Genomic DNA, 26922 nt, shown 5'->3' on the forward strand with positions numbered 1-26922 from the left:
GAATTGTTTGGCCTTTGCGTGGTAGGTATTTAGTCGAATTTTCGTCAACGCTGCTTTTGTCTTAAAAATCAGTATCTACCATCGCAGAGTGGAGGGACAGCAACCTGAAACCTATCCAGGTAGGTGGACTGACTGTTTAAAGGACCGCGAGACAGCAACCTGCGCCGCCGCAACGGCACCATAGCCACACTAGACATTAAATAATTTTCCTGTTGTTTTTAACTCTAAATATTTCGACGACAGATTGGACTGCCGGCCGCCGTGGCCGAGCGGTTCTAGGCGCTTCAGTCTGGAACCGCGCTGCTGCTACGGTCGCAGGTTCGAATCCTGCCTCGGGCACGGGTGTCTGTGATGTCCTTAGGTTTGTTACGTTTAAGTAGTTCTAAGTCTAGGGGACTGATGACCTCAGATGTTAAGTCCCATAGTGCTTAGAGCCATTTGAACCATTTGAAGAGATTGGACTTACTTTCCACACAGTTTGCACGTAGTTCATTTTCATGGACACATTGTACTTTAAAATTCATTACATTCTCTTTTCAGGTTACGTTTGGATCGTCGCAAATGGCCACCTTCAGTTCTAAAAACTCTTTGTAATTAGATATTTTTAAATTATGCAATATACACGAACTACCCCCGCGAATCACTTAATCTGTTACGGAAAACGTTAGTTATCAAAATCCCTAGAGCAGCGCCTGAGATTAGTCTTCATACACACATCAAAAAATGTTTTGCTCACCTCGGTTCTGAGAGTTCCGGAACTGGAACAGAGATTAACATAAACATCATTTCCGCTCTTTTTATTGCTCATGAAAACCATACATTGCTTGTTATACCACCATACAGGCGATACCTTCAGAGGTGGTGGTCCAGATTCCTGTACTCACTGGTACCTATAAAACCCAGTAGCACGTCCTCCTGCATTGATGCTAGCCTGTATTCGTCGCGGCATACTACCCACAAGTTTGTCAAGGCACTGTTGGTCCAGATTGTCCCACTCCTTAATAGCGATTCGGCGTAGATCCCTCCGAGTGGTTGCTGGGCCACGTCGTCCATAAATAGCCCTTTTCAATGTATTCCAATCACGTTCGATAGGGTTCATGCCAGGAGAACGTGCTTGCCACTCTAGTCGAGTGGTGTCGTTATCCTGAAGGAAGTCATTTGCGAGGTGCCGGGGCTAGCAGTGTATTTAACACTAAATTCTTCTAGAATCTTCACATGTAAATGATGCTCTAAGCCCCCCCTTTTCTAACTCCGACTTTTGCTGTTGCATATGGATTAAGAAGAAACGCGAACTGACTGCAATCAACCCTGCACGTGGAGTAGAAAAGAGTTTGGCACCTGCAGTAATTTAACTTGATAGAAATTAATTAAACAAAGGAAAGTTTCATTAACGTAGTGAGAAATGAAAGGGTTGCTGTTCCGATTAACAGAATGAAAGTTCTGTCCAAAATAACAATCTGATTTATTATGACTAAACTCAAAATAATAAACAAAACACATGAAACATTTACAATACATCAAATTGGATCAAATTGGATACTCAAATAAATGCTGTGAAGGTGAAGTTGTCCATAAACTAGATTGTGACATTTATGACGAAGTGGTATGTGGAGCCAATTCCTTGCAACTCAAATCTCAAGAGAAACACCCAGCCAACCCAACATTAATTGCTGCTACAGTAGTGAGAACTCAGACAATGAACACCCAAGACAGAACAAAGTTAGAAAAGACGAACAGGCGAGCTCTGCTGAGCTCTGAATATCACCTAGCAAAATTCCCTAATCTGCCGGTGCTGCGGACCTACATTACCAAGCTGTCTTCTTAACTGCAAGGACACGATCTGGCGTACCGGAAGCGATGGCTGGTTGCTTCAACATCCCGTCGTGGTGATGATAATGTCGCGAGTATAGCCCGAAACAAATTATCCTGGTCTGGTTGTTCCAGACTAAAGACTTCCTAGCAATACAAATGCGCCTCTGAGAGAGATGAAGAAGGCCCATCACACAATCACTGACGGTACAGTGATTGATTTTAACAAGCGAAGTCACACAGTAACTCCGATACAGTCAACTTTAGCCAACACTGCTCAAGACAAACAACATAGTCCACTTGTACGCAGAACGCTCAATTGCCAACTGTACTTGGAAAGTTACGTTGAAGTCAAAACTTCAGTAACTTCGTCAAACAGTTACAATTAAATAAAAGTATATTAGACAACCAATGGGAGGCAGGCTGTCCTGAGCAGCGACAGCTCAGTCTTGTAACTTACTCTGACCGAAAGGGGCACCCATACAAGCCGAACACACAACATTCCCGCCCCCACGACTGTGGCCGTGGTTAAACGTTCCAATCACCAACTCAAAAACCGGCGGCAAATTCCGCTCTATTGCCAAAGCACTACCTTTCCGCCAATGGAGATTCTTGGCGCCAATTTCTGCGCCGATTTTGCTACGTCACCGAACTATCCCGTGAGCAAGCCAATCACAGATATGATTTTGCAGAAACCACGGGAATTTGCCCACCAAGACTGCCTGGAAACACAAGTCATTCCCATGCCTCGCTGGTAGCCCGCCAGAAAATATTTTTAATAAGTTTCTGCGAAGTAACGGAATCTCTAGCCCAGTTGCTCCGTCAGGCCCCTGTGGGTGTGTCGCCGCCACTCTTATGACAATGTCGGCGTCTGGAAAGCATCCACTCGACTCCTTCGCACCCATCAGCTTAACCCTTTCAAAATGAGCAGAACCCGCCTGTCACCAGACCACCCGGGTGACTAGAGACGCTTCGTTGGAAGTCCGCGCGTGAAGGAATAGCAAGTTTTCACCGCATGCAATTACAGAGGAAAATCGAATTACTCAGAGTAAGATAGAAATATGAGAGGGGGATCATGCCAGCTCTCATATTCACAGCATGGTCACAATGGGGGCATGAACTGTCGTCCATGAAGAGGAATGCCTCAAGAAATTGCTGCCGATATGGACAGCCATTACGGCGCCTTCCATGACCACTAGCGGCGTACGTCGGCCCCACATAATGCCAACCCCAAACCAGCAGGGTACCTCCACCTTGTTGCACTCACTGCACAGTGTATCTAAGGCGTTCAGCCTGACCAGGTTGCCTTCAAACACGTCTCCGACGATTGTCTGGTTGAAAGCATATGTGACAACGGTGAAGTGGACGTGATGCCAATCCTGAGCGGTCCATTCGGCTTGTTGTTGGGCCCATCTGTACCGCGCTGCATGGTGTCGTGGTTGCTAAGATGGACTTCGCCATGGTCGTCAGGAGTGAAGTTGCGCATCATGGAGCCTATTGCGCACAGTTTGAGTCGTAACACAACATCCTGTGGCTCTACGAAAACCATTATCCAACATGGTGGCGTTGCTGTCAGGGTTCCTCCAAGCCATCCATTGCAGCAGTAGCCGTTGGGCGGCCTGCACGAGGCATGTCATTGACAATTCCTGTCTCTGTGTATCTCCTCCATGTCCGAACAACATTGCTTTGGTTCAGTCTGGGACCCCTGGATGCTTTCCTTGTTGAGAGCCCTTCCAGGCTCAAAGTAACAATGTGGGCGCGATCGAACCGCGGTATTGGCCGTCTAGGCATGGTTGAACAACAGTCAACACGAGCCGTGTAACTCCTTCCTGGTGGAATGACTGGAACTGATCGGCTGTTGGACCCCTCCATCTAATAGGCGCTGCTCGTGCATGGTTGTTTACACCTTTTGGCGGGTTTAGTGACATCTCTGGTCAAAGGGACTGTGTCGGTCATACAATATCCACAGTCAACATTTATCTTCAGGAGCTCTGGGAATCGGGGTGATACAAAACTTTTTTTCACGTGTATATATAGGCAGAAAAAGAACATGTCCAGAGGGAGAATGTATGTATGTAACATTTGTGGTTACAATAATTTCGTGTGGCTCAATGTCCTGATGCAACTTTATCAATTGGACATCACTTCAGCAACTTGGGTATCCATAACCAAGTATCCTATCGGGAACAGATGACCTGCAGTTTAACATGAATTCTGAACGATGTCTTGCTTCCGACGAATGTGCACATCATTAACAAGTGACCCGCAACATTTAGGTTTTCGCGCACATGCAATACCACCAGGCCCATCTCGGATACTGCTAGAGCTTCGCTCCTGTCTGTAGTTGCGACCGTTGTACCACTAGATGGCAATGCCATCGTTTTCACAGTAGTTCCTGAGATTATCACATACGAGAGTCTTTAAATAAGTAAGGCCCCATATTTTTTTTAAAAAAAGCCATTAACATGCATAGACAGATGCCCTTGTTAGTGCTTCACATTTAATGTTCGTTCGGTGCTCCGGTGAAGTTTTGAACCGCTCTGGCAGATGGCAGCGTCAAAATGGCGTTTACATATGACTCACGTTACAAGCAGCGTGCTGTTATTGAATTTTTGTGTGCAGGAAAAGAAACCGTAGTGATCGTCCATACACGTTTGTGTGAAGTGTATGGCGATGGTGCGATGGTACAGTTGATAGGAGTACAATTGGCGATGTGTAGTGAAAGTTACAGCGTCAGGAAATGCAGAAACAGAGCTCCATGGTCAGCCACGCTCGAGACGTCCTGTCACAGCCACTGCTACAGAAGTGCTGAATCGTGCGGATGCCATTATTCGGGCCGACCGGCGCATCACAAGTCGACAATGGGCTCTACAGTAGTGGGTCAGCATTATAAATGCGTCTGCAACGATCGCGACTCTCGGATATTCGAAGAGGTACTCACGATGGGTTCCACGAATGCCCACAGCGGTACACAAGATACCCTTTCATCTGGATTGTTATAACGGTTTGAGAGCGACGGATCTTTACGGGGGTGCACCACTTTGAGCTGGAAACAAAAAAGGCAGTCCATGGGGTGTCATCATCCTAATTCAGCACAAGACAAGAAATTCAAGACACCCTGTAGCGTCGCAAGTTGTTCCGAGCGAACGTTTGTTTTAGGATAGCTAGCTGCATGTAACTTCAAGGCCTAACTGGGAGAGACACGCGTATCTGTCACTACCTGCCATGAGAAAGATATCCAATGTCTCTTACTGGATGCGTATATTCACCACCTATAAGAACCTAAATAAATGATTTTAAATATTATTCAATCATTTACAAAATCGGTACACTACCGTTTGACATTCAGGTGAAGATTGTATCCAAATTTCAGCGTTATAACTATCATAATTTCAGAGATAGAACAAATTCCTAAAAACGGCAAATACCGACACTTAGGAAACTAAATGCAGTTAGGGAATATAATAGTTTATCAAAAAACTTAAACAGAATTCGCAGGGTGCGGAATTAATTAATTGAGGTTTTCATATTAAAACTGTAATTATTTTTCGTTTTCATAATATAAAAATCAGTCAAAATTATTATGGGTGTCTAAGATTGCTGTGGAAGTATTGAGTGAATGAGAGTGTGTACGTGGGACATTCGTCAAATTCCAATATTGCATTGTATACCGTCTTAAGTAACGTTCAAAAGTTATGCAAGCCTGTCGTCGGAATAGGTTCATAGAAAATTACCCACTTTGCTGATGACGTATGTCTAGGTGTGATTGCTATTGTAACAGAGCAGCAAAGAAAGTCAGCTGAAGTATTATCTGTATCTAAAAGATATTTCCAGATTTATTGCCTTTTCGTTTTCCTTTATTAAACATTACTTTAACATTTGTATATCAGAATGACGTAGATGCGCCTGTATGTAGGGATTGGTGCAGGCCAGTTTTGGCGCGAGTATGATCATGAGCGAGCATTCTGATTGGCAGCAAGTATGGTTAGCCAATCAGAATCGAGGCGGGAGTGAGACCACAAGAAAGGGAGTCGCTCGCTAGCTCATGTTAGTAGTGCCCGTCTTGCATAACGTGTAAAATGAAGGAATATTGAGACCCTCGCGTTTGATACGTGGCGTGGCGGTTTCGTGAAGTTTGGAAGTTCTAGAACCGTTTAGTTGGACAGATATTCACGTGTGAAATTTGGCCTACATAGTATCTGCTTGGCAATGTTGCAGTATTCAACCACTGAGCATTTTTTGGCGAGCAGTTTCTTTTTGAGAAATCCACAAGAAGGACCGAATATAATAACTTATGTTAGTAGTAAAATTAATGACTGTGAAAACGTTGTTTAATTCAGGTCGGGTTTGTACAGATTTCTGGCTACTGTGCGTGTGAAATGAGTGTATGAATTGTGAACGTGAGGAAAACAGCCAACAGTTTAAAAGTGGACTGAATAGTACCGTTTCTTTGGCTAGATGGACAAGATAAAGCTTTTTGTGTGGAAATTCGGACATCATTTTCCAGAAACCACCCGATAAATTTTTTATTGACAGTTTTTCTACAGAACTTTATTTCATTACTAGAGTTGCATGGCCTCAGTAATTGTATTATATGGTGTTTTTTATCAACGCTGCTTTTACATCATTTGTAAGCACCTGCATTGTCGAGTGGAGGTACATCGAGCAGACGTCATTCTGAGGCAGGTGAATTTTAATTTGCAGCCTGCACAGCAGAGTAAAGTCCAGTCACACCAGAAACCCCCTCTGCCGGAAAAGTCATGATGACGATCTTCTGGTACTGTGATGACCTCATTCTCATGGATTTGATGCCAAGAGCGTCAACCATCAATTTAGAGACAAACGTGAAGGCTCTGAATAAACTCAAGAACGGTTTCCGACGCGTTCGATCGGACAAGAATCCTGCAGAAATCTTGCTCCAACATGATAATTCATGGCCACACACAAGTCTGAGAAGCCGCCAGATTGGGTTGGACATCATTGCCTCGTCCATCCTACAGTCCAGACCTGCGACGCTCGGACTTCCATCTCTTTGGGCCGCTTAAGGATTCTCTGCGGCGAACCCACTTTGAAGGTGACGAGAGTGTCAGTCGTGCAGTGAAAACATGGCTACGCCTACAGGACAAGAACTTTTACCAGCAGGGAATACATGCCCTTCCACAACGTTGGCGTACGGCCATAGAACGTGATGGAGACTACGTAGAAAAACAGGACATGGACAAGACATGCTGATGTATATTGTCACCAAATTCTGACTCTCAGCAATAAATATGTTCTGAGAAAAAAATTTGGGGCATTACTTATTGAACGACCCTCGTACGTACAGACAGAAGCGAGCATGGAAAAGCAATTTATATATAGAGAGAAGAAAAGAAAAAAGAATAGGAAGAAGAAGAACAAGAGGGGACGAAATAATAAAATTCTCTTATCTAGTCGTTGAACAGTAAGACTACGGAGTGCCACTAACGTAAAGGTATGCCGCTACATTTTATACGCCTAGTGAGGTGACCACGATCAGAGAAATCAGACCTCGTATGGAATTTTATAAACAGTCGTTTACCCCACGAATGGAACAGGTAAAGAGGAAGTTTATAAGTGTAACCTCCGTCGCAAATTAAAAAAAAATGGCTCTGAGCACTATGGGACTTAACATCTGTGGTCATCAGTCCCCTAGAGCTTAGAACTACTTAAATCTAACTAACCTAAGGACATCACACACATCCATGCCAGAGGCAGGATTCGAACCTGCGACCGTAGCGGTCACGCGGTTCCAGACTGTAGCGCCTAGAACCGCACGGCCACACCGGCCGGCTCGCAAATCATAAGATGGCTTGTGGAATATACATGTAGATGAAGAGAATGTATTTTTATGCTCAAAACATTTATTTTACATTTAAAAACCACAGTTCTTAAGCACACTTATATGCACACTTCAGTATTCTGTTTGTTTTCGTACTTCTAAGTACAAAGTACAGTGTACGCAGTACACAAAAACATACAGAATACAGAGGTGTGCATAAAAGTGTGTTGTGAAACACAAAAGAAATGCATAGTGCTGCAGAACAACTAAACATTAGACCAAAATTATGAGTGTCTAACGCAGAAAAACAACGATGTGGTAGCAGACAGCATTTCCCATCTAAACGAGAAATCAAGCGAAAACCACCACCACTGATGGTGCTTTACCTCAAAAAATCTTAACACGTCTGGTGCAAAAAATCACACATTTTTGTAGTCGCAACGACAGAACAAAAATACCCTCAAGAATTGTAAACCAATTACGGACACTATGGCCACACAAATGAAGAGTTTAAAAACTACAGTACTAATGATCCGTGGAGAAATACACACGTCAGAGAAAATTACCAAGGAACATCCAAGCTTGATTTCCTTAGTGCCGTTAAACCTCTGCAACGCGTATCACTTCATCAGTGATTCATCAACACAGGCCGTCGATTTTGCTGACAGCAGTCATTTCAACATTAGCTCGGTGGAGATTCTCTCTCATCGGGAGCGCACAGCTAGCGGGAGATGCAAGGTTTCTCCTCTGGATTGCAGTTAGGATAGAGCTACTTTCTGGCGAAGATGACTTCTTCAAAGGGTAGGAGAATAAACACCAAAAAAGAAATTTGACTTGCCATTGAGCAATAAAATGACAACTCCATCAAATGACTTACTCAGCTAGACGATGGTTTCCTCTAATGATGACATTAATAACTAGACCGAGCGAGGTGGCGCATTCGGGAGGACGACGGTTCAATCCCTCGTCCGGCCATCCTGATTTAGGTTTTCCGTGATTTCCCTAAATCGCTCCAGGCAAATGCCGGGATGGTTCCTTTGAAAGGGTACGGCCGACTTTCTTCCCCATCCTTTCCTAATCCGATGAGACCGATGACCTCGCTGTCTGGTCTCCTTCCCCGAAACAACCAACCATTAATAACTCAAAATTTTGAAAACTTACAGCTGGCCGAACTACAAATACGACATGCTGAGTGCCTCAAGATGAAAAGACTTGAAAAAAAGCGTCCTTTAGCCACATGAAGAGTAAGAGGACTAGGTACATAAATAAGATAGAAGAGCACTGACAGCAGACACTAATCTATAGTAACGGATAGGAAAAAAATCCCAAAAATAAACTTATATATAAGTTGTAGCCTGCACGATTTAACAGAGGTCATCCGCTCACCACTGAAATATGGCCTGCAGAAGAGAAAAATGCGAAGAAATAGAAGTGTTCTATAAGAAACTCTAAAAAGAATTAAAAAGGTATAACTCCACTGATGAAGTAATCATATGTGGAGACCTGAATGCAAGAATAGGAAGCAAATCAATAACAAATCTGATGGGACCTTGTGGTGAACAACATATTAATGTGAATGTAGAAAGCTTGCTATGGGTAATGAGTTAACAGAGTTAAAGTTCCTAACATTATCTGTAGAAAGAAAGTTGTCCATAAATGCACATAGAGCGCGGGGGAACAGAACGAAGATACGAGTATATTACATTCTAACGAGCAAGAAACATTAGTAAACTAATGCAAGATGTGGGTATTTCGTGGCAGTAACACTCGCTGTGACACTTTCCTGTTCGTCGTCTACATAGCTTTATATGCAAGGTGGAAAAAGAACGATAACGAATGAAAAAGTCTGTAAAGAATATTTACAGAAGGATGGAAAACATATTTCTGAGGCAGAACATCAAATAACTAGCGAAAGTAAAAATTGAGTGGAAGAACACAAAAAACTGTAAACATACTTCGAAGTTTTAGGGACAATATGTGAAATAAAAAATAGAAGATGGCTATGAATCTGGAAACCAACCGCTAAATGTGAATCTATTTCGGTGTAAACTGTTTTCGTCCACTTCGAACATTTATAGTTATAGTACAGTGAAAGGGAGGAGTTTCTTCCAAAAACCATATCACACACAACCGAAGTGTTCTTCTGTTTTTGCATCCTGTACGTCCTCTGGATATTTACACCACTGGCAGCTTCTTACAGTCATATACTGGGCACGAACGCTCTAATTGAAATTAAATTTAATAGCTTTTCCTTGGTGGCAAGCTGAAAAAGCAAACTATATGTCAAAGGTCGATACACTCTACGGCACACAAGTTTACTTGCTATTACAATATAATTTGTATCTGCTTGTCCAAAAAGATATCAAAACAGTGTTTCTAGGAGAAAGACGAAGAGTATCAGTATGTTTCACAATACGAGGTGCATTCAAGTTCTAAGGCCTCCGATTTTTTTTTCTGATTAACTACTCATCCGAAATCGATGAAACTGGCGTTACTTCTCGACGTAATCGCCCTGCAGACGTACACATTTTTCACAACGCTGACGCCATGATTCCATGGCAGCGGCGAAGGCTTCTTTAGGAGTCTGTTTTGACCACTGGAAAATCGCTGGGGCAATAGCAGCACGGCTGGTGAATGTGCGGCCACAGAGAGTGTCTTTCATTGTTGGAAAAAGCCGAAAGTCACTAGGAGCCAGGTCAGGTGAGTAGGGAGCATGAGGAATCGCTTCAAAGTTGTTATCACGAAGAAACTGTTGCGTAACGTTAGCTCAATGTTCGGGTGCGTTGTGTTGGTGAAACAGCACACGCCAGCCCTTCCCAGACGTTTTTGTTGCAGTGAAGGAAGGAATTTGTTCTTCAGAACATTTTCGTAGGATGCACCTGTTACCGTAGTGCCATTTGGAACGCAATGGGTAAGGATTACGCCCTCGCTGTCCCAGAACATGGACAAGATCATTTTTTCGGTACTGGCAGTTACCCGAATTTATTTTGATGGCAGTGAATCTGTGTGCTTCCATTGAGCTGACTGGCGCTTTGTTTCTGGATTGAAAAATGGCATCCACGTCTCATCCATAGTCACAACCGACGAAAAGAAAGTCCCATTCATGCTGTCGTTGCGCGTGAACATTGCTTGGCAACATGCCACACGGGCAGCTGTGTGGTCGTCTGTCAGCATTCGTGGCACCCATCTGGATGACACTTTTCGCATTTTCAGGTCGTCATGCAGGATTGTGTGCACAGAAACCACAGAAATGACAACTCTGGAGGCGATCTGTTCAACAGTCATTCGGCGATCCCCCAAAACAGTTCTCTCCACTTTCTCGATCATGTCGTCAGACCGGCTTGTGTGAGCCCAAGGTTGTTTCGGTTTGTTGTCACACGATTTTCTGCCTTCATTAAACTGTCGCACCCAAGAACGCACTTGCGACACATCCATAACTCCATCACCACATGTCTCCAACTGTCGATGAATTTCAATTGGTTTCACACCACGCAAATTCAGAAAACGAATGATTGCACGCTGTTCAAGTAAGGAAAACGTCGCCATTTTAAGTATTTAAAACAGTTCTCATTCTCGCCGCTGCCAGTAAAATTCCATCTGCCATACGGTGCTGCCATCTCTGGGACGTATTGACAATTAACGCGGCCTCATTTTAAAACAATGCGCATGTTTCTATCTCTTTCCAGTCAGGAGAAAAAAAATCGGAGGCCTTAGAACTTGAATGCACCTCGCACATTACCGTACGTTATGGTGATAACGAGGACCGTACTGTTGAAGCAATTTTTCTGAACTTGGTCGTAGTTAGCATCAATAGAAGATTAATACACGAATACCGACTTCTTTGACGATTAAGTTACCGAATTTTACAGCCATCTTAAAAGGCAATGGAAAACCGATAGCGTGTTACAAACCAGTCAGAATGATTGAAGACAATGGAATGGAGTAGACCAGAGATTAAACTATTAAGAACCGAATTTTAGACTGCTGTAATTTAATGACAAAAATGGACACTGTCAACAAGCATATGACTGAAACAGGCGGACGATGGCCTCTCAACAAATCTGGGCTAGTTCATAGATTCACAGCTGATTTTTACAACTCGTGTTGTTCAAGAAGGTTCTCAGTTGTATGACAGTCCTTTTGTGTCAACTACAAGTACGTACCCTGAAAAACCTGGCCGTATGCTAGTAGCGGAACAGATACGTACTCCTAACTTACGCAGTCACCGACACCGTTATCAGATTGTTTTACAACACAAAGTGCACCTATCCATACTTCAATGTTCATTTAAATTGTAAATATATTGAAGACTCAAATCTGTACACGTGGTTGTAGATGTTATATTTAAGTTAGTTGTCAAGTTTTGACATATTCTAATTTTCTATTTGAAAAGTAAGGCACCTGATACAACTGGACGAGCTGTATTATCTTTGAGTTGGATTATCTTTATTGAATTAAAATTCTACGGATAACATTTTGTGTTAATCTTCAAACATGTAGTATTACACTGTAATCGTGCATGTTTAATGTATACATATAAATGTATAGCTACTGACTTCGTGAGAAGAGACAGGTATCTCGAAAGATTTTTGAACTGAATGAATAAGTGAAACATTATAGATCTGAGAAAAGAGATTACAGAAAGCCATCCGGTAAAATAGCCTGAACGCTGTACCCAGTAAATCCTGAATTTAAATTCTAATTTTTTTCAGCTCTGATAATACATAATTGCTCGCTGGGTGTAAGAGAAGACGTTCTGACCCTGACTTGCTGAGGATAAATAACAAAAGAAATAAGCAATCTCCTCTGACATACGCTTGCGCAGTATCGTACACTATTGCCACAATACTTCAACAACGTAACTTAATTTCCTCAGCAATCACACTCTGACGTACGTCGATATATTGTGTCAAGAACATAGCACCCCGAGAAATTTTTACATCACATAACCTTGATACTGACGTTTCTTTTCATCGCCCTTATATTCTGAATGTGAATACGATTTGTAACATCAGTTATAGTCGGTTTTTAGTTCGGTGTATCAGTTGTCCAGGACATGGTTATGCAGAGATAGTGGCGATTCATAAACTACACCAACATTGATAACTATGAAAATTTCAGAAAGCTCTTTATTAATAATTTCCCGTTCTTTATTTTTAAAAGATCTTTCGTATCTCCTGTTTTGATAACACAATATAAATATTAATATCAGTACATGAAAATAAGCAGGCTACATTAAACTGCTTATTAATTTCCTTGCGTCTTGCAGATTCTCTATGCTGCACCATTTAGCAAGATGCCATATGGTAAGCATGAGGCTAAATTACTCTTCAATCCGAAAGCTACGTGTGCATGCTGAAAAGTAATGCCTCCGAAATTTTATATGAAAATTGTTAAAGCCTTTTAAATAAAACAAACGTAATTGTGTCGGTGCGTGAGAAATAGCGTGCTGTAATCGAGTTTCGAATTCGAAGAAATTCGAAGAGTTCTTCCACACGTGTAGCACCTTCTCCTTCAACACGACAACGCCAGACCACACACGAGAGCTGTGATATCTGCAACAATCCGAGGCCTTGGACTCACTATCGTCGATCGCCCACCGTACAGTCCCCACTTGGCGTTATCCTATTTTCATATGTTTCCAAAACTTGAAGAACACTCTCAGATACGCCATTTCGACAGTGATGAAGCGATGCAAGCAGAAGTGAGATTGTGGCTGCGACAGCAAATTCAGATATTCTGCAGTGACTGTATCAACAAACATGTCTGTCGTTGGGAGAAATGTGTTCTTCTCCGTTGAGAAATAAATATGTAGACATGAAGAATAAGGGTATAGAATATTAATATCGTTTGTTTTATTTATAAAGCTTTAACAATTTTGACATAAAAAACTCGGAGGCGTTACTTGTCAGCACATCCTCATAGTTTGATAGTTTGAACAATGTCGTGTAAATTATGTACAGTCCAAATTGTTAACAGCTTTCCCGCTTGTTGAGTGTTTATGGGGAAGTGGAGGGACATTTTCCGCTTAACTTCCAGTCAGAGTCTTTACATCTACCGTGAATACGAAGTTTTCTTTTGTACTGGTGATTTTCAGAAATTTATGACCGAATACTACCGTCTACTTTCGTCTACGCTATTGGGGTTGTCTGCCGGCACCACCTTAACTAACACGAATGTGGAACAGTAAGTTTGTCGCTCACAGAAGACGGCATACCTGTCAGCGAGATACATCAGTGCTGATACCACCGGCAGTACTAGTGGCCTGCGAACGTAGAGATGCATCACAGTACAGTGTCAACACAAGCTGATACTTCATCCAGCCCATGGTACCTCTGTGTGACACATTTAATAGAAAGTCTCTCGCTGTGTTACTCTGCATAGCTTTCTCCCTAGGTAGTTTTACTTTGATAACAGAGAAGAGCTCTAACAAATACCAGTTTATTAACATTCACTTGCATTTTGAGCAGAGACTTTCTTAACAAGTCTCACGAAACACAAAAGTAGACAGCGACCAAACGACGACGCTAAAATTTACGCTTAGTAAGCAAATGCGGGCGGGAACCTTAAGAGCCGATCAGCTGAACAAACACGCTAAAGTATTACAGCGATATGAACGTCAACGTAAAACCGTACAGAATATGAAAAAAGGCGTGAAAAGTGTCCTCGTTCGCGAGGACTCCATTCATTACCTATGCAAGCGTGGAGACGGGTCCGTAATGAAAAACAAAGCAAGTGGTGGTTGTTGGCGTGGAGATAGGAGTGGCGCAGGGAACACAAATACTTTAGGGCAGACAGCGTTAGCGATAATACTAATATAGTTAAAGACAAGAGTGTAGCACGACGGGAATGCAGGCATATACCGCGTAACGCGAGAATAAGAACTGAAGCGCAGTGTATGTACGTGCAAAATCGATATTCGGAATTTGCACAACAAGGAAGCCAGTAAGGAAGCAAATTTTATGAACAATGATGAAAAACTCATTTAACTGTACGAGGGCGTCCGATAACAAACATAACAGATTTAAAATACGTGGGGTAGTTGGAAAATAAGTTTCCGCTGTCGACTGTGGTCAGAGTTGTATGGGAAAGGAAAAAAAAAAAAAAAGAGAATGAGACATTAAACATAAGACATATCTTTATTTTTCCACATAATTTCCAAGTACATAGAGATGTAAGTAGGCTGTTTAGGTTCTTATATTGGTAACGCCGCCGCCACGTAGCGCTCTCTGTATGAAAATCACTGGCTGTGCTGTGTGCAGTCTGTGGCTAGTTTGCATTGTTGTCAGCCATTGTAATGTTGGGCAGCTGGATGTGAACAGCGCGTAGCGATGCGCAGTTGGAGGTGAGCCGCCAGTAGTGGTGGATGTGGAGAGAGAGATGGCGGAGTTTTGAAATTTGTAACACTGGATGTCATGAACTAATATATATATATATATATATATATATATATATATATATATATATATATATATTATGACTGTTAAGGTAAATACATTATTTGTTCTCTATCAGAATCTTTCATTTGCTAACTATGCCTATCAGTAGTTAGTGCCTTCCGTAGTTTGAATCTTTTATTTAGCTGGCAGTAGTGGCGCTCGCTGTATTGCAGTAGTTCGAGTAACCAAGATTTTTGTGAGGTAAGTAATTTGTGAAAGGTACAGGTTAATGTTAGTCAGGGCCATTCCTTCAGCATTGCTGGTTCTAAGGACAAAAAATAAATAAAAAATAAAAAAACTTTGTGAGTGCACTAGTGGTGGTTTATAGACTTGCTATATTCTCCGCAAGACTCTTCGATGGTGAATGTGCACCTGCACAGTCGCAACAGATGGCTGGCCGTCTCTACATGGACTACAGTGGGTCTGCATCTTTGATGGCCCACCACTACCATTATTTCTACAAGGACTGCAGTGGGTCTGCGCCTCTGGTGGCCCACCAATACCACAACCTCTACCAGGACTACAGTGGGTCTACTCTGTGATGACCTACCTACCAATCTTCTTCAACACGTCAAATGACTCTGCTGTGGGTTTGCTCTGTTGTGGCGCATTACCTGTCTGCATGTCAAGAGTCAGCACTGTCTTTCCGTTGGAAGGACAACACTACTTCTTCAAGACTGCATGGAAATCCACTACTTCTGTGTGCAATTTCTTTTACTAATGAGACTTTGAAAAAAAACTGTAATTACTATTATGATGAATGATCAGGACTATATGAACTGTGAGAAAATTTTCGCTTTTGACCAACATTGTATCAATAAGTGTGTGCATTTGATTTCTTTGTTATTGTAATTACGATTATGAAAAATTTTAACAAATATGTATTGCCCAGTGCCCAAAACAATTTGTAAAATTTTTTGTGGGGAGAATGGGGGCTATGTAAGTAGGCTGTTTAGGTTCTTATATTGGTAACGCCGCCGCCACGTAGCGCTCTCTGTATGAAAATCACTGGCTATGCTGTGTGCAGTCTGTGGCTAGTTTGCATTGTTGCCAGCCATTGTAGTGTTGGGCAGCTGGATGTGAACAGCGCGTAGCGATGTGCAGTTGGAGGTGAGCCGCCAGCAGTGGTGGATGTGGGGAGAGAGATGGCGGACTTTTGAAATTTGTAACACTGGATGTCATGAACTTGGTTCAAATGGCTCTGAGCACTATGGGACGTAACAGCTATGGTCATCAGTCCCCTAGAACTTAGAACTACTTAAACCTAACTAACCTAAGGACATCACACAACACCCAGGCATCACGAGCAGAGAAAATCCCTGACCCCGCCGGGAATCGAACCCGGGAACCCGGGCGTGGGAAGGGAGAACGCTACCGCACGACCACGAGCTGCAGCCAAGTCATGAACTAATATATATATTATCATTGTTAAGGTAAATACATTATTTGTTCACTATCAAAATCTTTCATTTGCTAACTATGCCTATCAGTAGTTAGTGCCTTCCGTAGTTTGAATCTTTTATTTAGCTGGCAGTAGTGGCGCTCGCTGTATTGCAGTAGTTCGAGTAACCAAGATTTTTGTGAGGTAAGTGATTTGTGAAAGGTACAGGTTAATGTTAGTCAGGGCCATTCCTTTGTAGGGATTTCTGAAAGTCAGATTGCGTTGCGCTAAAAAAATATTGTGTGTCAGTTTAAGCACAGTCATGTATAATTTTTCTAAGGGGACGTTTCAGAGACATTTGTCATACCGCTTTATAAGCTTCAAAAAGCATTCCAGGAAGAATCATGGTGTTGCATTCGGAAGAAGCATTGAGCGGCTTATTTGACGTCAGCATTTCTGCCAAAGCGCCTTCCGCCGAGAGACTTCTTCAAAGCAGCAAGCAGGTGGAAGTCACTTGGTGAGAGATCCGGACTGTAAGCCGGATGGTGTAGGCGCTCCCAACCAAGAGTTGCAATATGGTTTTCCGTTGCCGTCGCCGTGTGTGGTCTGTCATTATTATCCAAGAGCAGAACGCCAGATCTGAGAAGGCCGGGCCGCTTTTCCCGAACCACTTCTTTCAATTTCGACAGAGTGGCCCAGTACCGAGCAGCATTGATGGATGCATCCTCCAGAAAGTACAGCAGCAAAACTCCTTTGCCGTCCCAGAAAACGGTGAGTAGCACTTTACCTGCGGACGGAGTGCTTTTGAACTTCTTTCGGATAGGTGATGACGGATGTTTCCACTCCATGGATGCCGCCTTCGATTCGGACGCGTAATGGTGGACCCACGTTTCATTCCCCGTCACAATCCGGAACAGAAGGCCGGCCGGAGTGACCGTGCGGTTCTAGGCGCTACAGTCTGGAACCGAGCGACCGTTACGGTCGCAGGTTCGAATCCTCCCTCGGGCATGGATGTGTGTGATGTCCTTAGGTTGTTGTTGTTGTTGTGGTCTTCAGTCCTGAGACTGATTTGATGCAGCTCTCCATGCTACTCTATCCTGTGCAAGCTTCTTCATCTCCCAGTACCTACTGCAACCTACATCCTTCTGAATCTGCTTAGTGTATTCATCTCTTGGTCTCCCCCTATGATTTTTACCCTCCACGCTGCCCTCCAATACTAAATTGGAGATCCCTTGATGCCTCAGAACATATCCTACCAACCGATCCCTTCTTCTGGTCAAGTTGTGCCACAAACAGCTCTTCTCCCCAATCCTATTCAATACTTCCTCATTAGTTATGTGATCTACCCATCTAATCTTCAGCATTCTTCTGTAGCACCACATTTCGAAAGCTTCTATTCTCTTCTTGTCCAAACTATTTACCGTCCATGTTTCACTTCCATACATGGCTACACTCCATACAAATACTTTCAGAAATGACTTCCTGACACTTAAATCTATACTCGATGTTAACAAATTTCTCTTCTTCAGATACGCTTTCCTTGCCATTGCCAGTCTACATTTTATATCCTCTCTACTTCGACCATCATCAGTTATTTTGCTCCCCAAATAGCAAAACTCCTTTACTACTTTAAGTGTCTCATTTCCTAATCTAATACCCTCAGCATCACCCGACTTAATTCGACTACATTCCATTATCCGCGTTTTGCTTTTGTTGATGTTCATCTTATATCCTCCCTTCAAGACACCATCCATTCCGTTCAACTGCTCTTCCAAGTCCTTTGCTGTCTCTGATAGAATTACAATGTCATCTGCGAACCCCAAAGTTTTTATTTCTTCTCCATGGATTTTAATACCTACTCCAAATTTTTCTTTTGTTTCCTTTACTGCTTGCTCAATATAGAGATTGAATAACATCGGGGAGAGGCTACAACCCTGTCTTACTCCCTTCCCAACCACTGCTTCCCTTTCATGCCCCTCGACTCTTATAACTGCCACCTGGTTTCTGTACAAATTATAAATAGCCATTCGCTCCCTGTATTTTACCCCCGCCACCTTTAGAATTTGAAAGAGAGTATTCCAGTCAACATTGTTAAAAGCTTTCTCTAAGTCTACAAATGCTAGAAACGTAGGTTAGTTAGGTTAGTTAGGTTTAATTAGTTCTAAGTTCTAGGCGACTGATGACCTCAGAAGTTGCATAGTGCTCAGAGCCATTTGAACCATTCGAAACAGAAGGTCATTGCCACATTCATGGTAACGCACGAGCTGTTCCAGGCTGAACGCCATGCGTTGTTCCATGTGTGTCGGGGTCAGTTGGCGGGGCACCCGTCGTGCTGACACCTTCCTGTATCGAAGAATGTCGTAGATGATCTTGTGAGCTCGCTCGTGTCAGATTCCAAGTTCTGCCGCTACTCCATCGATTGTGATACGCCAGTTCGCTTTAATCGTGTCATCCACCTTCCTGACACTTGCATCTGCATCGGTCCAGGTCTCGGTATGTCCTGCACTTGCTGACGTCCATCATTGAATTGCTGGCACCATCTCCGCACCATTTGCCACGACGTCACATCCGACCCAGACACCTCAACAAGGCGGTTATGAATTTCTGTGCCTGATACACCACATGCCCATTCATAGCGGATAACAGCTTCCGCCTTTGACCACGACTCCAACGCACCTTCTCTCCATCACCAACTTTAATGCGAAAATATTTTGTTGACACCGACCTATATAGGGAGGAACGATCACCACGATAAAATAAGGAAAACGAGAGCTCGTACGGAAAGATATAGGTGTTCATTCTTTCCGCGCGATATGCGAGATTGGGATAACAGAGAATTGTGAAGGTGGTTCATGTGGTGTCACCGCCAGACACCACACTTGCTAGGTGGTAGCTTTTAAATCGGCCGCGGTCCGCTAGTATACGACGGACCCGCGTGTCGCCACTGTCATTAATTGCAGACCGAGCGCCGCCACACGGCGGGTCTAGAGACAGATCCTAGCACTCAGCTCCAGTTGGACAGCCGACGTTGCTAGCCATGTTTCACTGAGAATTACGCTCTCATTTGCCGAGACGATAGTTAGCATAGCCTTCAGCTACATTTGCTACGACCTAGCAAGGCGCCATTACCAGTATAGATATTGAGATTCTATTAATGTATCATCAAGAACGATGTTCTACAAATGTGGATTAAAGTTAAGTATTCCAGAAGCTACGTACTTTTCTTTACAGCATTACGTATCCTGTTTCAGACCTCACGCCAGCCTGCGTGAGCTTAGCGTGCTTTTCGGCCTACTCTAACTACAAGGTGTTGGCACTTCTGCCAACACTTCAGTTCAAATGGTTCAGATAGCTCTGAGCACTCAAAAAATGTTCAAATGTGTGTGAAATCTTATGGCACTTAACTGCTAAGGTCATCAGTCGCTAAGCTTACACACTACTTAACCTAAATTATTCTAAGGACAAACACACACACGCATGCCCGAGGGAGGACTCGAACCTCCGGCGGTACCAGCCGCACAGTCCATGACCGCAGCGCCTGAGACCGCTCGGCTAATCCCGCGCGGCTCTGAGCACTATGGGACTTAACATCTGAGGTCATCAGTCCCCTAGAACTCAGAACTACTTAAACCTAACTAACCCAAGGACATCACACACATCCATGTCCGAGGCAGGATTCGAACCTGCGACCGTAGCACTGGCGCGGTTCGAGACTGTAGCGCCTAGAACCGCTCGGCCACCCAGGCCGGCGAAGATGGTTCGATGAACCCTCTCCCACGCACTCGAATGTGATTTGCAGAGTATCCATGTAGATGTAGATGTAGATGTAGCTCCGGGAAAAGATCGAACGGCTGGCCTCCGCTTTGCGCAGGCACTGCGACAGCGCCAGCTGCTGGATCGCGGTCGAGGTCTACCAACACCGACTCAAAGGAAGGCCTCGGCGCTTGTTGGTGACGTCACGTCAGCTAGGCACGGCCAACGCCAGGTCTGTTGCAGGCATACTCATAATGGTAGCGTCTCCCTCCCTGACACAGAAAAATGTGAAACTATTGGCGGTAGTTGACCAACACACATTGTTCTGAGAGATTTCTGCAATCAATTAATTGTGCAATTCATTACACTTCTTAACAAATAGTGTACTCCTGAACTTAAATTTCCACCTGTTTTAAGGACTGACATACAAAAACAACTTTATGGTCCACCAGCAACAGAATTCGTGCTTCTTCACTTTATTTGTAAATCTGAGGAAGTTTCGTTTGTACTGGGTTGCTTTTACAGGAAACTGTGAACATATTGGTGCTCTTCTTTAGGTATCTTGGTTGACTATGGGGTGAGGAGCATTGAATGTTAATGAAATATCTTGCGATTGTACACGTTTGGGGATGGGATGGGGGACAGAAGAAGGGGCAAAAGATAGATACTTGTTTTATCAAACAATTTTTTTTTATCTTATAAAGTTTCTCCCTTCAGTTGCAAGAGCGGAATATTTATCTTTTCTAAAGTGCACGTTTAGAAAAGTTTAAGCTCAGCAGTGTTATCGATGTATGAAGCTATTTTGTTTCCTGTTTAGAATTCCTTTCGTTGAAAACGACTGTAATCTAATGACTGGCAACAGTTGGACACTTACACAAGTAAATTAGTTCACATTTCCAGTGACGATGTCAAACGAAAATGAATAAATAAATAAAAGAAACGAGTTAATTGTAAGGGGATTGGGGTAAGTTTCGATAACAAAATGGATCAACGTAAAAAATGGATGAATGTAAAATTTCCGAAGCTTGCAATGGGGCAAAGCATCTTCTCATATTGATCTACGTTTGTTTCGACGGGATTCAGTAATACAGAACTATGATCTTCATTTGTAGCTTTACGATAGTAAGAAAATCTTTCATCTAAATAAAACTGCAGAATCCAAAACAATACAAAATATTTTGTCCAAAAATAAGAGATTTATAGTGATAAGCACGCCCAGGCGTTTCAGCCTGCAACAGACCTGGCGTTCGCCGTGCCTAGCTGACGTGACGTCACTAACAAGCGCCGAGGCCTTCCTTTGAGTCGGTTTTGCCTCTGCCCACTGATGTATCGGTGACCTGCACGTGTCGTCTTTCGCCCACATCACACGACTCTGCCCACAATCGACAGGGGAAACCTATTTTCCAACTCCCCCTCGTAATATCAACTTGGAAATGTAGAGATGTAGGTGAGGAAAATCTGTGAGTAATTATCACTCCTGCTAAAGAGCAACACTCTCTATTACACAGTAGGGAGTGATATACAATTATCACTTGGCATTTGAGAAACTACTGACGGCCTTGGGAGAGCCAGTCCTGACAAAACTCTACCATCTGGTGACCAAGATGTATGAAACAGGCGAAATACCCTCAGACTTCAAGAAGAATATAATAATTCCAATCCCAAAGAAAGCAGGTGTTGACAGATGTTAAAACTACCGAACAATCAGTTTAATAAGCCACAGCTGCAAAATACTAACACGAATATTTTGCAGACGAATGGAAAAACTAGTAGAAGCCGACCTCCGGGAAGATCAGTTTGGATTCCGTAGAAATACTGGAACACGTGAGGCAATACTGACCCTACAACTTATCTTAGAAGAAAGATTAAGGAAAGGCAAACCTACGTTTCTAGCATTTGTAGACTTAGAGAAAGCTTTTGACAATGTTGACTGGAATACTCTCTTTCAAATTCTAAAGCTGGCAGGGGTACAATACAGGGAGCGAAAGGCTATTTACAATTTGTACAGAAACCAGATGGCAGTTATAAGAGTCGAGGGACATGAAAGGGAAGCAGTGGTTGGGAAGGGAGTAAGACAGGGTTGTAGCCTCTCCCCGATGTTATTCAATCTGTATATTGAGCAAGCAGTAAAGGAAACAGAAGAAAAATTCGGAGTAGGTATTAAAATCCATGGAGAAGAAATAAAAACTTTGAGGTTCGCTGATGACATTGTAATTCTGTCAGAGACAGCAAAGGACTTGGAAGAGCAGTTGAACGGAATGGATGGTGTCTTGAAGGGAGGATATAAGATGAACATCAACAAAAGCAAAACAAGGATAATGGAATGTAGTCGAATTAAGTCGGGTGATGCTGAGGGAATTAGATTAGGAAATGAGACACTTAAAGTAATAAAGGAGTTTTGCTATTTGGGGAGCAAAATAACTGATGATGGTCGAAGTAGAGAGGATATAAAATGTAGACTGGCAATGGCAAGGAAAGCGTTTCTGAAGAAGAGAAATTTGTTAACATCGAGTATAGATTTAAGTGTCAGGAAGTCATTTCTGAAAGTATTTGTATGGAGTGTAGCCATGTATGGAAGTGAAACCTGGACGGTAAATAGTTTGGACAAGAAGAGAATAGAAGCTTTCGAAATGTGGTGCTACAGAAGAATGCTGTAGATTAGATGGGTAGATCACATAACTAATGAGGAAGTATTGAATAGGATTGGGGAGAAGAGAAGTTTGTGGCACAACTTGACCAGAAGAAGGGATCGGTTGATAGGACATGTTCTGAGGCATCAAGAGATCACCAATTTAGTATTGGAGGGCAGTGTGGAGGGTAAAAATCGTAGGGGGAGGCCAAGAGATGAATACACTAAGCAGATTCAGAAGGATGTAGGTTGCAGTAGGTACTGGGAGATGAAGAAGCTTGCACAGGATAGAGTAGCATGGAGAGCTGCATCAAACCAGTCTCAGGACTGAAGACCACAACAACAACAACAACAACATTTGAGAAAACCGCGCAGGTCGCCGTTGAGTTGCAAACACACACCAAGAGAAGAGTCTAACAAGGGAACCTCCCCATCGCACCCCCCTCAGATTTAGTTGTAAGTTGGCAAAGTGGATAGGCCTTGAATAACTGAACACAGATCAATCGAGAAAACAGGAAGAAGCTGAGTGGAACTATGAAAAAAATAAACAAAATATACAAGCTGAGTAGTCCATGCGCAAGATGGGCAACATAAATGATAACTTGAGGTCAGGAGCGCCGTGGTCCCGTGGTCAGCGTAAGCAGCTGCAGAACGAGAGGTCCTTAGTCCAAGTCTTCCCTCGCGTTAAAAGTTTAATTTTTTATTTTCAGACAATTATCAAAGTTCAGGCACTCACACATAATCAACTTCGCTCTCCAAAATTCCAGGACATGTTCAGATTTGCTTGGACATGTACAGGATTTGACGGTCTACACACGGAAAAATTTGAAAACGTTAAAAACATATGTTTTGACAGAGCACAGGGAAAACTGTGCGACTGTGAATCTGTTGCATTCATTTGTTGCAGTTTATGTGACAAACTCTTATGTTTTCATCACTTTTTGGGAGTGATTATCACATCCACAAGAAAACTTAAATCGGGCAAGGTAGAAGATTCTTTTTACCCATGCCCCAAGTGTACGAGTTTGGTGGGTCGACAACATATTCCTGTCATGTGACGCGCATGCCGTCACCAGTGTCGTATAGAATATATCAGTCGTGTTTTCCTGTGGAGGAATCGGTTGACCTATGACCTGGCGATCAAATGTTTTCGGTTCCCATTGGAGAGGCACGTCCCTTCGTCTACTAATCGCACGGTTTTGCGGTGCTGTCACAAAACATAGACACTAAACTAATTACAGTGAATAGAGACGTCAGTGAACGAACGGACAGATCATAACTTTGCGAAAATAAAGATAGTAAAATTTTCACTCGAGTGAAAACTTGAACCAAGGACCTCTCGGTCTGCAGCTGCTCACGCTAACCCCGGGACCACGGCGCTACTAAGCTCGCGTTTTCCTCGATGTTGCCTCTTTGCGCATGGACTACTTAGTTTTTATATTTTGCTTATTTTTTTCATAGTTCCTAACAACTTCTTCCTATTTTCTCGATTGATGTGTGTTCAGTTTTTCAAGGCCTATCCACTGTGCCAACTTATAACTAAATCTGAGAGGGGTGCAATGGGGAGGTTCCCTTGTAAGTATCCCGTGGTCACACGAGTCTGTTAGAAGCTGTGCGTTCGCAACCAAAAGAGTTTTAGATCCAACGAACAGCCCGCTAACATATGCACAACGTCAGCGGAGTGTTTACTGGCGCACAGCACGATACAAAGTGAGTTCATGTTGACAAGACGGAAGGTCTGTTTACTGCGTGCCGTCAGAGGCGAAATCCGTGTGATACCTTTCAGGTGTCTCTTATCGGCGGCAGGTAGAATTATTGGCAGCATATACGCCCCTCCTGTGACAACCTTTTCACCTCAGAGTAACAATTGCAACCTATGTCCTCTGTTATTTGCTCGATGAATTTGGGTCTCTGTCTTCGTCTACAGTTTTTATCCTCTACAGCTCCCTCTAATACCATGATGTAATTTATTCCTTAACAGATGTGCTATCATCTCGTCCCTTCTAATTGCCACTGGTTTTCATATATTGCTTTCCTTTCCGTTTCTGTGGAGAACCTCCTCATTCCTAACCTCATCAGTCCACCAAATTTCCAACATTCTTCTGTAGCACCACATCTCAAATGCCTCCATTCTCTTCTACTCAAGTTTTCCCACATTCCGTGTCTCATTACCTGACACTGCTTTGTTCCAAACGTACACTCTCACAAATTTCTTCTTCTAATTAGGACCTATGAAAAGACACCAGTAGAACTTCCTTGGGGAGGAATTCCCTCTTTGCTAGTACTAGTCACCTTTCCGTGTCCTCCTTCGTCCGTCCGCCAGTGTTATTTCGCTGCTTAGGTAGCAGAATTCCTCAACTTCGTCTTCTTCGTCATCACCATTTCTAATGTTAAGTTTCTAACTATTCTAATTTCTGCTAGTTCTCATTACTTTTGTTGTGACTTGGCAAGACAGCCAAGCCACTATGATTGGTAGCTGAAAGGCACGCGTTAAAGCTCACGCAGGCTGGCGTGAGGTCTGGAACAGTTAAAGGGATTGAGACTAGCAAATAAAGTACGTAGCTGATTGAATACTTAACTTTAATCCATAATTGGTGAACATCGGTCTGACGGTACATGCATCACAAATAGCAAATGATAATGGCGCCTTGCTAGGTTGTAGCAAATGACGTAGCTGAAGGCTATGCTAACTATCGTCTCGGCAAATGAGAGCGTAATTTGTCAGTGAACCATCTCTAGCAAAGTCGGCTGTACAACTGGGGCGAGTGCTAGGACGTCTCTCTAGACCTGCCGTGTGGCGGCGCTCGGTCTGCAAACACTGACAGTGGCGACACGCGGGTCCGTCGTATACTAACGGACCGCGGCCGATTTAAAGGCTACAACCTAGCAAGTGTGGTGTCTGGCGGTGACACCACAACTTTCGTCTTTCTTCGATGTACTCTCTATGCATATTCTGTACTCATTAGACTGTTCATTCCACTCAACAGATCCTGTAACTCTTGTTCACTTTCACTGGGACTGGCAATGCCATCAGTGAATCTTATCATTGATATTGCGACCGAACCGCTGAATCTTTCCATCAGTAAATGGGGTATGTTCTCCACTGACTCGGTTGTTTTAACCCCCTCCACTGACGGAATGACCCACTTCCCAATTCCGTATGTATAAAACCAATACGGACTTGTAGCTGTCACGCCTTTGCGCTTACTGCTACGTATTTTAACTGTAAATAGCTCAGTCCCAATGGTAAGAGGCAGTAGTGAATTCACGTAGTTAATATTTGAATCCAGCACAGCTGCCACAAGCTCAGCTCACTTTTACTCCACTCCTACCCTCGCCATTGCACCACATTAACTAGGTGCTACGTGGACCTTGCTAAATTCACTTGCGTATACATTTTTCACCGTTACTCGCCAGTATTTACCTAATGAATAGTACACTCCTAACCGGACTATTTCCCTAAGAGCTGTGATGATTGAACGGGTTCGATCCACGGCCTACAGTGCCCTACAGTTCACACGGTAACACTGCCTACCTGACCCACTTAACTTGGTAGTGAGCTTATGTATCCAATCACCACTGCTAGCAGCAGTGGATAATCCTATCAGCACGACGAGAGCAGCAGACTTACCGTCGAATCCTCCTGAAAATACTTATACCTACGGTCGCCAGCTCTGAAGGAGCAAAAGAATAAATCAATTTTTGGGCTCGTTTCAAAGTGAAATGGCTTGAGTTGAATTTAAACTTAATTCTGAATATTACTATTTCTGATCATTCTAGATGATTCTACAAAGCAAATACTCTCTCAATTTCTGTGAGGTGGCTTGGTAATTACTACCAAGACAGGTTGTGCAACTTCGGTTAACAAAATTCTATCCTTCAACTTATTTAATGATTTTGGATATTACTCTTTGGAAGATTGATACAGAATCAGTTAAGTGACTTTACTTGAAAGGTTGCTCAGAAAAATTTAAGTAACTGTAAATAGGCGACTCATTCTGGTGTGACCATTGCTCTTTTCAACATTCTTATACGCTAAAGTATTCTACAACCAAAAGAATTGTAAATGGAAGAGGCGATGGTGGCCTCAGTCTGATTTCACTATACTATG

Source organism: Schistocerca cancellata, chromosome 5 (assembly GCF_023864275.1).
Source record: "Schistocerca cancellata isolate TAMUIC-IGC-003103 chromosome 5, iqSchCanc2.1, whole genome shotgun sequence".
Classification (NCBI taxonomy): domain Eukaryota; kingdom Metazoa; phylum Arthropoda; class Insecta; order Orthoptera; family Acrididae; genus Schistocerca; species Schistocerca cancellata.